At 40.5% G+C, this 9,602-nt stretch overlaps 1 long non-coding RNA gene across 1 annotated transcript; it reads right to left on the bottom strand.

The window, feature by feature from the left end:
• Window positions 1–1,348: 1,348 nt before the first annotated feature.
• LOC140574474 (uncharacterized) lies at window positions 1,349–8,644 on the bottom strand. Its single transcript, XR_011980739.1, has 3 exons — window positions 8,248–8,644; window positions 4,661–4,913; window positions 1,349–1,425 (listed from the first exon to the last, which is right to left on the bottom strand). It is a non-coding gene; the product is annotated as an uncharacterized lncRNA (long non-coding RNA).
• Window positions 8,645–9,602: the final 958 nt, after the last annotated feature.

The following is a 9,602-nucleotide window of genomic DNA, read 5'->3' as shown; positions in this document are numbered from 1 at the left end:
AAGCTATATGTGCAACCGAACGCCTGTGTCAGCAAGAGGAGCACCTTTAAAGCATTTCACATGCCTGTCAACAAATGCACATGTACAGCTTTCCATGAGGGGAAGCTCAAATCGCGTAGTAAAAGTGGTAAAAAAAAAAGTGAATTGCACTCCACACCTGTTGGGGGAGCCCTTAACCAAAAATTGCCATTTGTCGCATAATGCTGCTTTAAGTGCCTAAATAATTCTTAGGGATGTCTGGATACTTTTGGACATATAGTGCATATATACTACTGTATAGCACAGAAATGAAAACTTCATGCTTTTGAAATATATGAATCATGAAAACATGAGACAATGTGAACAATACACAAAGCAAAAATAAATAAGCACATAGCCAGTATCAGGTTTGGTGTTAAACCTCCAGCCTCCAGGTCCCCAGCCCCTCAACGGTCTGTATGTGATATACCTATTGAAAGCGCATGGCAAAAATACTGCCTATTTTCCATTCCATTACCTTAGCTACTGATTACAGTTCTGATTATGTTGCAGCTGGAAAGTAACCCTCCCAGACTTGTTCCAAAAAGGCACCCAAGCCATGTGTCGCAGTGTGAAGTGGTGGAGTGTTAAAATCAGGGTCTAGGATTTTGTGCGGGCTCTTTCAGTCACATCTCTCAGCTCTGCATGCCTGGACTGAGCAGCTGAAGGCAAACTGAGCTGAAATGAGGAGGAGACCACCCACCCATGTCAAATCCCATACGCAAATCTGACACATGGCGATATATAGATTTTAAATATGTCACATATTCTACGATATGAGGTTCATTCCCATATATACAGCACCAATCTGCCATAACATTAGTACAGCTGACAGGTGAAAGTGAAAAACAAAACACACACACACACACACACACACACACACACACATATATATATATATAATAAAATATGGCTTTATATGAGATTTCTGTATGAAAATGTGCTTATATTATATATTATATCTTATGTATTTTGTCTAGTAGCTCATTGTTATTAAAAAATCAGTGAAATTTTGGTTGTTTTTCTTTACATTTTGTTATTTTTAAAATATGCACTGATGAGGTCTGAACCTGGGCCACATGTACTTTCATTTACCAGTGGCCCACAAACTACATAAAACGCTATATTGTAACAGTATTATGCATTACAATAACAGTGAATAAAAAGCAGTGATCTATCTAGTTAAAAATGTCCAGATGTATCCCAGGTTCAGGCCACAACAACGCTGCAATCAGAGTAGTTTCGAAATGCAAGCAAATAAATGCAGGGTGGGGCCTAATGTAAGGGTGGTACTGAGCTGGTATAGCCGTCACAAATTCCATAGCTGTGACATCTCCTGATTTTGTTCTTTTCTCAGGGTGGCCTTTGCCAGAAGACTTGTCTGGATTCATCAATGAGCAGAAATCTCTGTGAAAAACGAGAGAAAATGACAGCCTTTAGAACTGATGGACAGAACACCAGACCTTAGATTACCGAAAGCCCAAATGAAAGAAAATGACAGTTCAGAAGTGACAGACAGAATGACATACTGTACTTCAGAATGGAGAACGTGAGCCGAGTTCATCAGTCACACATTCTTCTAGCTCCAGGTAACAGGGCATTTTGGCATTATGAGCATGAATCAAAAACAGAATAGTAGGCTTAAATGGTACAAGGACTTAATAGAGACCCTTCGGGATGAAAGCCTGGCTGCTTCAGATTGACATGCTGGCTTCACAATGGCAACAACTACTGACCACAGGATTTTGTCTGTACCTTTTGTTGTATGTGCACATCTGTGAGTATGCACTTGTGAGCGACAGGTTTGAAGCTTTTAGTAGCTTCATCCTTACAGTCATGCCCGAAAGTATTCATACCCCTGGCAAAGTTTGACTTAAATTTACTTTTATTTAACCAGAAGTTATATTTTTGCCTTGAAACGACACAGGCATCTCCCAGGAGATAACACGATGATGTACAAGAGGCATCATTGTGGGAAAAAGTATTTCTCAGCTTTTATACACATTTGAACAAAAAGTGGCATGTCCAAAATTATTCATACCCTTTGAAAACTGTCACAGTATATGGGAAAATCCAAAGTTCTATACCATTCCAAATAGTCCAAGCTGTTTTAAAGCATCCTAATTACCCTGATTCATTGGGAACAGCTGTTTTAATCAACTCAACAGGAGAAAAACAGCAGCTCTCTGCAGTTGGTTTGTGGACAGTCATGGCTAAGACAAAGGAGCTCACTAAGGACCTGCGGCTGTGCATTGTGGCCGCTCACAAGTCAGGAAAGGGCTATAAAGCCATATCAAAATGTTTTCAAGTTCCAGTGGCTACAGTGCAAAGTATTATTAAAAAATACAAGAAGTTCCGCACTGTGGAAAATCTCAGAAGATGTGGTCGGAAGCCAAAAGTGACACCTGTGCTGGCCAGGAGAATAGTGAGAGAGGTGAAGAAAAATCCAAGGATCACCACCAAGGCCATCCTGGTGAATCTGGACTCTGCTGGTGGCGACATCTCAAGGCAGACAGTTCAACGGACACTGCACACTGCTGGGTTCCACGGACGCAGGCCAAGGAGGACACCACTTCTCCAGAAAAGGCACACAAAAGCCCGCTTGACCTTTGCAAATGCTCATCTGGACAAAGAAGAAGACTTCTGGTGTTCTGTTTTATGGTCAGATGAAACAAAAATTGAATTGTTTGGCCACAATGATGTGTGCACCATTTGGCGTAAAAAAGGAGAAGCCTTCAACCCTAAGAACACCATCCCCACTGTCAAACATGGTGGTGGGAACCTAATGTTTTGGGGGTGTTTTTCAGCCAATGGACCAGGGAACTTGATCGCAGTAAATGGCACCATGAAAAAAGAGCAATACATCAAGATTCTCAACAACAACATCAGGCAGTCTGCAGAGAAACTTGGCCTTGGGAACCGGTGGACATTTCAGCACGACAACGACCCAAAACACACAGCCAAAGTGGTGAAGAAATGGTTAGCAGACAAAAACATTAATGTTTTGCAGTGGCCCAGCCAGAGTCCTGACTTGAATCCAATTGAGAATCTGTGGAGGGAGCTAAAGATCAGGGTGATGGCAAGGAGACCCTCGAACCTCAAAGAGTTGGAGCTCATCACTAAAGATGAATGGGCAAAAATACCAGTGGAGACATGCAAAAAGCTGGTCAGCAATTACAGGAAGCGTTTGATTGCTGTAATAGCCAATAAAGGCTTTTCTATTATTATTGAGAAGGGTATGAATAATTTGGGCATGCCACTTTTTGTTCAAATGTGTATAAAAGCTGAGAAATATTTTTTCCCACAATGATGCCTCTTGTACATCATCGTGTTATCTCCTGGGAGATGCCTGTGTCATTTCCAGGCAAAAATATAATTTCTGGTTAAATAAAAGTAAATTTAAGTCAAACTTTGCCAGGGGTATGAATACTTTCGGGCATGACTGTATGTGTTTTGCCAGCATATTTATCATTTTATTGTGCACAGGGTTGTTTTGGTTATAGCCTTATTGCTAGACTTGAATCTGTGATAGTAGCTTTCTAACTAGCTTTCACTCAACTTGTTGCAGGATACAAATGGAATAAAACAACATAATTCTACAGATCAACTCGATGGAAACAGTTTTAGAACTTGACTGCTTACCAAATAGCCAGTTCAGTAGTATTTATCTTATATCACTTTGTTAAACTTTGAGTGATTCTCAGGATTTGGTGCTCTTAAGTGCCATAAACATATGATTAACATTATCAATTAAAAAATGACTCAAATTGGCTCCCTTTGCATTATGGATTAACATACCTTTAGCATGCAATGATAAAAAAAAAAACAAAAAAAAAAACATTTAATAAATAAAATAAGCATTTAAAGATTTTCATTTTTAGGATACTATATTATATATTATTTTACAAACTAAACTATAATTATTTGTAAATATTGTAGCATTTCTATTGTCCTTCAGTCTCTCATTCAACCCTGTAACTCTGTCATTTCTCCCCCCCTTGTAAAAGTAAGAGGTTTGATTTTTCTGATATCGTTTCTCTTGAACTGCATGATTAAAATAAAGGTTTTAAAATCCAAATGTTCACACCAAAATATTTGGTGTAGTGCAAAGTACAGAAACACCCTTTTGCACAATAGTGTTTGCTAACATAGAAAGCCAGCAGTTGTTTTAAAACAAAGCCTTCAACCCTGTCACATTCAACTCTGTAACATTTCTAAAATAATGGGGTTGTGTGGTTGTTACAGAGTTAAATGACTGTCACTTTTTGTCTCCACTTATTCCTGAGAATGACTCAGTTAAGTCTGGTTTGCAATGGCAGTGAAAGCAAAACAGTGCACACAGCATATTTTCTATTATCTAAACCTATAACCCTGTTGAAACACTGGCAAATTCACTGTGTACTATTCCATTTTCTATTGCATATTTCTATTTTCTTATTTTCTATTTCTATTGGTTCATTTATCATGACATTTTTTATTTAGTGAAAAGGGCCACAAATGTTTCAAGTGACGTTAACAATAATAAACAAGCAACAAACAGAATATGGAAGGTTATATGACAACAGTAACATGCAGGTCATGGGGACTCCGGGAGCAGGACTATCAATCATTCTCATGAATGGCCCACTGTCTCTGAACTTACACGTCCACATGCGGATACACATGCCACACATGGCGATGACATTGGCGATGCTGAGAGCTCGGCCACACTCTGGGCTCATCAGGCAGTTTTTGGTCTGCAGGCAGCACCGCACACAGCCGTTCCGCCCGGAATCCGAGCGCTTCTTATCAGCAGACTGGCCCGCGGCCACGTTGCTCGTGTGCTGCTGCCTAACGACATCGGGGTGGCCCTGCTTCATATAATCCTCCTCCATGGCCAGCTTCCCAGCTCCAGCCTGCGGGAGAGTGAGAAGGAGACAGGGAGTGACAGACGGACTCATGGGCAAAGAGAGCCAATCGATGCTAATTCTGTTCCGGTATCTCAGACCATCCTTTCATTGTCATTAACTGATATGGAAATTGGTCGATACTGTATGGATCATCGAGCCGCTATCCGCACACCGCTGACATACATCGGCCTTTGGCAAACACCCAAAAGAAACTATAGATGTTGTTTCAGACCTTCAAGGACAATTTGCCATGTGCTGCCTGAAGGGCTTTGGCCCTTGCCATTTCCACCTGGAATGGGCACCATAAACTCTGAAAAATAAAGACTCCTAACTATGTGTTGGTTTAGACGTACAGATACAGGACCATCTGTTAAAAGGTGCTGAAGGGCACTGGTTCTTAAACTGCTCCTGTAGAACCTTCTCATTTTGACTCTATCCCTGTGCATTCTGAGGTGGGTTGGAGGAAAAATCTGGACAGTCAGGAGGTCTCTGAAAAGGCATTTGAGATCCACTGCTTGAGGAAAATTAAAATAGGTTCTACATCAATACATCAATCCAACAAATACATTTTTGGCACCTTCGTTTTTAAGTATTGAGTGATGCCACAAAAGTGTTACCGCAAATGTAGTGGTGTGTAAATGCAGGTACATACCGTCCTCTGAAAGAAGGACAATTTTTACAATAAATGCTAGAAATATCAAGAAATACAAGAGTGTCTGTGATTTTGAGCTTGATTTGGTTTTGACTGCTGAAGGAAAGACCTCACTATCATTCAACCACATGTTGTGCAACCAGTGAAGATCTTTATCTGACGTTTTCCTGATGTCATTCTTCTTCTTTTTTTTTTTTTTTAGTTATGCTCTACCATCAATGATAAGACTAGTAAGCAACTAGCTTATCTGCACTCTTAGCAAATGGGCTCTTGGACAATTTTTAAAAGGTTCTTTTTTGAAACCATATACAAGAGGTTTTTCACTCAAGCATTACAGCCACAGAACCACTTCCAAGCTTTCAAATGGCTCTGTGAGATGTCAAGGTTATTTACAGAACCATTGTCATTCTGAAAGAATTATTGAAACTTTTTAAAGGAGCATGTCGGAGCTTGAAACTAGTCTGATCTAAAGACCTGATCTGAAGATGACAAAAATTGGCACATTCCAGCCCAGCAAATCCATTTAGTCTATATATGTACAGTATTGTCTGTACAATTAAATAACGATTACTTAGTTGCAATGGCTTGTGTATATCATACTTATATCATTATGCTTTTATACAAGATTCTTTAGAGCTTTAAATACTTTCATTATAGAGTACAGCTTTAGAATAGCTAGAGTAGCTAAAGCACACATACACTACCATTCATTCGCTTGATTCACTTGTCACATATTAAGTTATTTTAAGCTGTAGTCTTAGCGTGGAAAACTGAACCCCATGCTATAAAAAACAAAATTCATGATCAGAGAAAACATAGAATATAAGAATTAAGAATATAAAGATCCACCACCAGTAAAAGTCACATTTTCGTATATGTAATCATTACAGAAGTGGTGATTGAAACATTTCACAAATGTTGGGCAAATTTCCAAAGCGCCACGAACTTCTAAAGATGACTTGACGTGCTTTGTCCTGACAAAGGAATCTTTAAGAACTCAGTAGAACAGGTTTGGCAGTCCCCTGTCAGCTGTACATAGCTATAGCCCTATTAGCTCAAAGACGCTTAGTGGAGCAGCTGGAGGCCCAATTAAAGATGGCTGAAATTGCTGTCCAATTTCTCCGTCACGCACCCAACCCTTTCAGCCACCACCACAGCAAACAGTTCTGGGAGAGCATGGTGCAAAACATGTGACTTTTGTTCCTGATACACCAACTATGTTAGTTATTCATACAATACAGAGTACTGTGCCAAAGGTTTAGGCACCTGTGAAAAAAATCATTAAACATCTCCAAAGCTCTAGCTTTGCATTGTTGTCAATGTCTAGCATTATTTATAGTTATCATCCAACACCTGTTTTGGTAAATCAGTGTTTAATGATGTTAAATCAGAGCTGGTCATGGAATTCAACAAATCCATGCTCTGGCCAGAAGCATCCAGGAGAAATCTGGAACCTAGAAGGTTTGTTTAGGGTATGAACTACACCCTTTAAAAATGAAGGTGCTACAAAAAGCTTCTTTGGGCGATGCAATAGAAGAACCACTTTTGGTTCCGTAAAACGTTTTTTTTTGGTCTTTTATAGGTTCTTTACGCTCACAAACATGTCTTTTTATGAAACCAACAATGGTTCTTCTATGGCAACACTCAAAGAATCATTTGTAGCACGTGATTTTTAAGAGTGTACTTGAGAAATTCATAAGAATTTCATGTCATTTTTTGCTGTATTTATGTTTACTTGCATCTAATGTGTTCTGGAGATATTATTTAAAATGTATTATTTAAAACCACTCATCTATTCTGTGGCAAAATAAATGCAGTGTGTTTAGGTTCCAAAAAAATCCTCCTTACAGAACTGTATGTGTTTACAATTCACCTTTATCAAAAATGAACTTTTCCAGCTTTTCCATCTAAGCGTAGTGGCATGCCATTGCATATGACCCAGTGCTATATGGGTATTCCCTGCCCACTGGGGTACATTATTTGTGCACCACCTTTGCTTTTGCCAGAGCACTGTGGGATTGAAAGACTGCCCTGGATGTTTTAGACACCACAAAACAAGTCTGAAAATAGCGTGCCATATAGCGAATGGGGCATAATTTCGGACCGAGTCATAGCTTTTTTTTTGGGCGCCGTCACTTCCTTGAGTACTTTCTTCTCCTTTCCATTTCATGACTCACAAGTCACAGCACACATAACCATTAAAAACAGAGTGATACACTACGAATAGAACCCCATCGCCCAGTCACCTGTCTTACCTCTTTGGATCTGAATCATTAACTTTAGCTCCCAGGCTAACAACTTTATTATCATAGCACTGCAGGGGGAGAATGGAGACACTTCCATCAGACTGTGAACATTTTCGGGGATAGAAGCAAAAGAATTGGACCCACGTCAGGTTTCTCCCTGCCCTTTCCAAGCGCGGGAAGGGACGGAAGGCGAAAGCCGAAGGAATGAATCAAATTACCAAACAGTGCTGGTGCACTTTCAATCTAATGTACCCTCTCCAACTCACAGTTTTATGTCCTTTATTTTTTTCTATCCAATCTTTCTTAGGCCCGGGTGGTTGTTATTCTTTTTTAAGAAACCGAATTAGCTGGAATTAAAACCTTCAATCACACTGCTGTCACCGGAACCGAGAACAGAGAGAACACAATAATAGCTGAGCCTCATCAAATAGTCTTTATTTACCTCACAAGGTTCTGTGCTGTCTTCTTTTCCACCCTTCAAAATGTGCTCCAAATAAGCCAGAAAAAGATATAGGTTCCTTTTTTTCGCTCTCTTGAATTGAGATGTATCTGTCTTTGTGTTGTCTTCTCTGTTGACAGAGCCAGTCTACGGGGCAGTGGCCCTCTTTCACTCAGAGAATGGAACCAAACACCTGTCTAATTTCATCTTGAGCTGTGCGTCGGTGCGCTCCCGTGGGTGTGCATTCAGGTTTTTCCAGCCCGTCCCCGTCGAGCAGGCACATTTCTGAGGTCCTTGCATGTCAAAGAAGCTTGTGTACTAGTTCCTTCCCTTGCCTGAGTGCACAAACACTTCCATCATTTGTAGGTCATCCGAAGGAGTTTCACAAACGCTAGCAGGAGGAATCGTTTCCAAGGTGTAAGCAAAAGTCATTGCCAGAGTAGGTCCTCTGAGGGTGTACAATATAATGTATTTCAGTGGCACATGCTCGCAGATCATTGCACGTACTGTATTTAAAGAGGAAATAAGAGTCTCTCAGCTTTGGAATGTGAAAAGATGTTCATGAATAAACTGTGCTGCAACCAGTGGCAACGAAGAGAGGTGAGGATGAGTGTCCATCTGGACCAGCAGCTCCCGGAAATACAGAAGCCTTCAGCTCCTCACGTCTTCAGCAATCCAAACGACATGTTCTTCATTCTTCAAAGCATCTGCAGGTCAAAGAACAAGAGTTTATGGCTTAAGCTTCTGTATATAGACACATAGAATTCCTTCTTAATGTTATTGACACACACATATACAGATACACCGATCAGCCATAATATTATTACCACCTGTTTAACACTGAGTGGGACCCGCTTATGCTGCTAAAACCGATCTGACCATTTGAGTCTGGAGGCATCCTGTCATATATGAAACATTCTAGATGACAGCAGCAGGTCATTTAAGTTCTGTAAGTTGTGAGAGGGGGCCGTTAAGAATTGCATCATTGAGCCTTAGGTGCCCATGTCTCTAGTTCGCCGGTTGTCCTTCTTGGAGCACTTTTGGCATGTACTGACCACTGCATACATTTACATTTATGGTATTTAGCTGACGCTTTTATCCTGAGCGACTTACAAGGTTACTCGTATTACAGAGGTGGGCCAATGTAGTGTTCGGAGTCTTGCCCAAGGACTCTGGTTGGTGTAGCACAGCATAGTCACCCAGACCGGGAATCAAGCCCCAGTCTCCCACATGGTGTGGTAGCTCACTGGCAGGTAGTGGTGTTATCTGCTGTGCCACAACAACCACGCATACCACTGCACAAGACCTGCCTGATGTTTTGGAGATGTTCTGACCCATCATAGTTTGTTTTTTTCCTG

This window comes from Salminus brasiliensis, chromosome 12 (genome assembly GCF_030463535.1).
Source record: "Salminus brasiliensis chromosome 12, fSalBra1.hap2, whole genome shotgun sequence".
Taxonomy (NCBI): Eukaryota; Metazoa; Chordata; class Actinopteri; order Characiformes; family Bryconidae; genus Salminus; species Salminus brasiliensis.
Note: the sequence above shows the minus strand (reverse complement) of the source record. Positions and strands in the feature narration are given on the sequence as shown.